Source organism: Papaver somniferum, chromosome 11, assembly GCF_003573695.1.
Source record: "Papaver somniferum cultivar HN1 chromosome 11, ASM357369v1, whole genome shotgun sequence".
Lineage (NCBI taxonomy): Eukaryota > Viridiplantae > Streptophyta > Magnoliopsida > Ranunculales > Papaveraceae > Papaver > Papaver somniferum.
Genome location: NC_039368.1, coordinates 60,764,878 through 60,771,066, shown reverse-complemented (window position 1 = coordinate 60,771,066; position 6,189 = coordinate 60,764,878).

Below are 6,189 nucleotides of genomic sequence, written 5' to 3'. Positions count from 1 at the left end.
TTCTGATGACTACACCCAAGTAAGATTAAAGACTAAAAACTACTAGCGCATACAAGATTCAAGATGTAAAGAGAATAAAAGGTAAAGATTAACACAAGTATATAAAGTGGTTCGGCCATGAAGACCTATGTCCACGGGGAAGAAGATGTTTTCTTATTGATTATAAGGTCTTACCCTTGAAAGAAGTACAAATATCACTTATATTTATATTTCTAACTTTCTATCTATCTAGATCTCTCTGAGGAATTCTTTGTAGAAAGACCATCTATTGTTACATAAGTTGTCCATCTCCTTCTACATGGACTGGTATTTATGAACAGAATAAGACTTGTGAAGGTCTGGCCTCGCCGAGCATGTGGAGTCCGTCGTCTACTTCTTCTGGACCTCGAACGAGCTTCTATACTATCCCTGGTGATGGCATGCTGGGTTCCTCTCTGAGTTATCTTGCACTGTACACCATCATGTTGTTCTTCTCAAGTAACCTCATGACGCATCCTTCTCGGGCTATAATATAGGTCGTACGAGCTCTCTGAGGTGTTGTAGACTCGCTCATGCTTCTTCTGATCCTTCATTAAATGCGGTCCTCCTTTTTACACTTGACCGTTTGAATTGATTAGACCATTCCTTACACGCGTCATACATGTAACGTAGTAGCAGGCTTCTCGTTTCAGATGAAACTACTTTTTGGATTATGATATGGTGCTTCTCTCTTATTGTTTCAGCATGAGATCATCTCCTGAGATGATGACACGTGGTGATCGGGTATTTTGCCCTCACATGATGGGTGGCTGATCACGGGTAGGGTTTCATTTTCTTCTACTCAAGCTGCCAAGTTATGTCTATTACATGTATTCATGTTCACATTGTTCCCATTCTCCTACTTCAGTTTGCTGTTAACTTGTCCATTGCATTCATTTCTCATGTAGTTGGAACATTCCTTCTTATTGGCCCTCGTAGTATAATGGCCAGTATTTTCAAATTGTTTTCTCAAAACAATGCAATATACTTTGAGAGCCTTCATATGTTGCCTAACAGAGTACCCTTCATATGTAACTTCATTGAGTACCCCAACTTCCATACTGAACCACTCTTATATTTTAGGAGGCTTCCTTTTATCAAACGACGATGGCAGCTGTTGTAGTGTTTCAGTACCAAACGGTCTCATCTCATTGCAGTGCATTAATTACATTTGGTGTTGCTTGAATTTTTGTGATATTATAAGAACAAAAGCAGTCTTACATATGAATATGATTATTGAAGTTGGATTATTTTATTTTGGGGCTGTTGATTTAAGAAATTTGTATATAATGAATTGAGATTAGGCTGAAATAATGTACTCTTTGGGAGCAGATTCTGTGTCGGAACCATCGAATGGAGCTGCTACTGGTGTTAATTCAATCCCAGCACATTTGGTTTGGATTGGTTGATCTTTTACAAGGTGACTTGTGTCCTAAAATAACATGTTTCTAATTTGGGGATGTTACGAGTATTCCATTTTTGAATATATTTCGGTGTTACACAATTTGGATCTGTTTGTATGTGAGTTGCGTATATATATATCGAATGTGAGCATGTTATTTGAGTCTCAGTTGGAATTTAATTTGAACTTATGTGGACAGAATCTCGTCCAATATCCCCAATGAAGGTGGACTTGCACTAGGCAAAGAAGGTCCTCTTGTCCATACAGGTGCATGTATTGCTTCTCTGCTTGGACAAGTAAGCTCTTTTCTGATGCTACTTGTAGTTTGAAACTAAGTATGTTTAGCCTTCCAAGCGTTATAGAAGTGTTTGTTCAGATAGCATGATTAGATTCATTCATTCATACATTGTTTAACTCAAATGGAGTGACACATGTGTAGCTAAGGTTACTGCTTAATGCACTTCACAATAATAAGTGTAAAATCTGGAGGATTTTTTTCTCTCCAATTTCATCCAAATACTAAAAGTGCACTTTACCGACCGTTAGGTGTACCTTTATTATGATACTCATTGTAAGAAGAGAAAATTCGAATAACACCATTGGTATTTGGAACCTAAGTTATTTTGTAAGAATATAACTATATCTAACATAGAATGGAGTTGCGTTTATGTTGGGCTCCTAATGTACTTGATCTTGTGCCTTCTGTTTCAGAATGTTGAAATGAGTATATTCAGCACATGTCTTTATTCCCATTTGTGGCCCCCCACCTAAAGTTTCCTTCACATTTCAATAATTTCAGGGTGGGTCGACAAAATATCATCTAAGCTTGAGGCGGCTCAATCTACAAGTATGAACTCATATAATCGAACACTAACTTTGATGGTTACAAATTCAATTCTCTAGCAGCTAACTAATAATATATACAGAGGACCTTTTGTTTCTTATTATGTTGTGCAGGTTATCTTCATAACCTTAGGCTGTGCAGGGGATTTTCACGGACAGTGGCTAAGGTGAACCTGTTTTCATTTAAACCCATTTTCTGGAAAAAAAAACCACGACCTAACGAAAGCTATATTGGTTGTTTATATTTCTATTCTAAATAAGATGAAGATTTCAACACTCTTTTGAAGACCCAAATTGAAAAGTGTATTATTAGACTAAGTTTGTAAGGGTTACTTGAAGTTTGAGCCCTTAGATTGTGTCGCTCCTTTTGATGAAGACTTATTGTGCAAACCTGCTGGAGCAATATTAAAGCAGCTCCGATGGATCTCTTATCTTCCTTTTTTTGTGTGTTTTGGTTGCAGAATGCTGAACTCCTGACACTGATTGAGGACAGTATTGAAGGAATATATGATACTTTGAAGGAGTGTGCTATTATTAGTAAATCTGGTGGAGGAATTGGAGTTTTTGGACAAAACATCTGTGCTACTAGTAGTGATAACTGTCGTACTAATGGAACATCTAATGGAATTGTTTCAATGCTACGTGTATTCAATGACACTGCCCGTTATGGTTGGATGGTTTATTGGTTACATCTGTTGTCAGAATTTGTTCAGTAAGTGATGTAAGTGGCAGTAACATGGAATAAGAATTCTTATAACAATGTCTTTGTTAATTGAACGTCTGGATTCTGCCTTGCAGGATACTTTGTTTTAGTTGTCTCTGGATATTTGTATAAACCTTGGAAGTACACACAAGAGAAAGCTGCAGTTAGAGCATCCCCAGGAGATGTCAGCCTGTGCACTTTGTCAATAGTAGAGAAATGAGTGAATGAGATTGATCAGAATTGCTTACAAAACAACACAAGACTCAAGCCTTATAAAGGCTGAGATGTGTTACAGGACAGGCTGTCAAATACAGCTACTCTTGACTGACAGACAAGCAAGAAGAGTACGGAACTGTACGGATATAACCGGCAATACCAGTCTATGTAGACTTAACTAAAAGCATACAAACATAGGTCTTAGGCAGACACATATTATATGACACACACTTACTATCCCCCATCAAGCTGTAGTAGTGGACGAACACGAATCTTGTCACGAAGAAATGAAAACCTCTCTGCAGAAAGACCCTTAGTAAAAACATCAGCAACCAACTGAGCGGTAGAGACATAGTGAATACGAAGAGCTTTCGACTGAACCAACTCTCTGATGAAGTGAAAGTCGATGGCAACATGTTTCATGCGACTATGCAGTGTTGGATTAGAGGCTACAGAGATGGAACTTTTGTTATCACAACCAACAAATGGAGAGGAAGAAAGAAAGACATTAAAGTCTTTGAGAAGTTGACACACCCAGAGTACCTCAGCAGTTGTATGAGCTAATGAACGATACTCTGCCTCTGTGGAACTGCGAGCAAATGTAGGTTGCTTTTTGGAGGACCAGGAAATGGGAGATCCACCAAAGAACACACAAAAACCACTTGTAGAGCGCCTGTCATCTGGATTCCCAGCCCAGTCTGAGTCAGAAAATGATGAGAGTGTTGTTAAACTCTGTTGAAGGACAATCCCATAGTATATAGTGCCTTTGAGATATCTCAGTATGCGTTTTGCTGCAACTAGATGAACTGAGGTAAGTTTACTCATGTGTTAACAAACCTGATTCACTGCATAACATATCTCTGGCCTAGTCCAAGTCACATATTGAAGTGCACCTACAAGAGACCTATAATTTGTAGCATCAGCTAAGAGTTCACCATCATGCTTGCTCATTTTAGTGTCAGCAATTGCAGGGGAAGAGCAAGGTTTAGCTTCAAGCATATTTGTCCTTTTTAAGAGATTAAGAATGTACTTAGTCTGAGATAAGTGCATGGCAGTGGCACTTCTTTTAATCTCCAAGCCCAAAAAGTAATGAATATTACTTAAGTCTTTGACTGGAAAAGAAGCTGAAAGTTGAGATATAACCTGATTGCAAGAAGCAGCTGATGACCCGGTAATAAGAATATCATCAACATAGATAAGAATGATGATGATAACTGATCCATGCTTGAAGGTAAAAAGAGATGTATCTGCTTGTGAAGCTTCAAAACCAAGAGAAACAAGACATTCCATGAGCTTTTCATACCAAGCCCTTGGGGCTTGTTTAAGGCCATAAATGGACTTATGTAGTCTACACACATAATCTGGCTTGTCAGGATCCTCAAAGCCTGGAGGTTGTGTCATGTGGACAACTTCTTTCAGATCTCCATGAAGAAAAGCATTGCTAATATCAAGTTGTTTGACAGGCCAATTATTGTGGACAGCAAGTGCTAGAGTAAGCAACTGGACTAAAAGTGTCTTTATAGTCAATTCCCTGATGTTGATGGTATCCTTTAGCAACTAATATGGATTTGTGTTTGTCAATAGTACCATCAGGGTTATATTTGATCTTAAATACCCATTTGCACCCAACCAAGTTTTGAGAGGGATGAGGAGCTTCAAGAGTCCATGTACCAGCATCTTTAAGAGCAGTACATTCATTGACTAAAGAATGAAGCCATTTAGGATGTCTCTTAGCCTAAGCAACTGATTTTGGAATGAAATCTTATGTTGGAGCAAGTAAGCAAGTAGGTACTGGATATTTTGATGAAAATAAAGCCTTAGGAGGTTTTGGTTTAAAAATACCTCTTTTTCCTCTTGTTGTCATATAATGAGCATTGAAATTGGTTCTTTTGAGAGAGATTGCATAGTTGATGAAGAGGAAATATCTACAGGTGAGTCAGAAGTTGATACAAGAACATATGAAGTAGTAGTTGGAGAAGAATCTGTAATGGGAAGTGACCTAGTATCTGATATAGATTTTGAAGAATTTCCAGTGAAGAGAGTCTCTGGAGGTGAAGTAGATGAAGTACCAACTGTTGAAGATTCATGTGGGAATTCTTGTGAATGCAGCTGGGAACTTTGAGAAGTAATATTTGACACATTAGGAATTCTATGAGTAAGAGCTGGAAAATGTGCTTCATTGAAAGTAACATGTCTTGAGATAAAAATTCTTCCAGAACAAGGTTCAAGACATCTATAACTTTTTTGAGAAGAAGAATAACCAATAAACATGCACAATTTACTTCTTGGTTCCAGTTTAGAGTGTGTATAAGGCTTTAACCATGGATAACATACACTTCCAAAAGCACTTAAAGTAGAATAATTTGGAGAAGTCCCATAAAGTTTCTCACAAGGAGATTGAAATGATATTGAAGCAGTGGGTAATTTGTTGATCAAATAGTTGGATGTTTGGAGAGCATCAAACCAATAGAAATCTTGTAAGTTTGACTGAATAAGTAAAGTTCTACAAATTCCAAGTAGATGCTTGTGTTTACTTTCTGCAACTCCATTCTTCTCAGGAGTATATGCACAACAATATTGATGATCAACACCATGAATAGCCAGATATTTACTGAGTTCATTGATAAGAAATTCTCCACCTCCATCAGTCCTAATAACTTTGATCTTCAATGTAAATTGATTTTCAACTTGTAACTTAAAAGTATTGAAGATAGTGATGAAATCTGATTTTCTCATTAAAGGAATACCCAACAATACTTACTGTAGTCATCAATGATGTTACAATAGTAAGTAAATCCATTACAAGAAGCACAGGACAAGGTCCCCAAAGGTCTGTGTGAAATAATTGCAATGGTTGAGTACATTCTGAACTAGAAATGGAAAAAGGAAGCTTATGAGCTCTGCCTAACTGACAATCTTTACAAACAAAAGTCTTGGAAAAGACATAGATCTAACAGGAAATAAATGTTTAAGTCTCTGCATTGATTGAAAGGATGGATGACCAAGC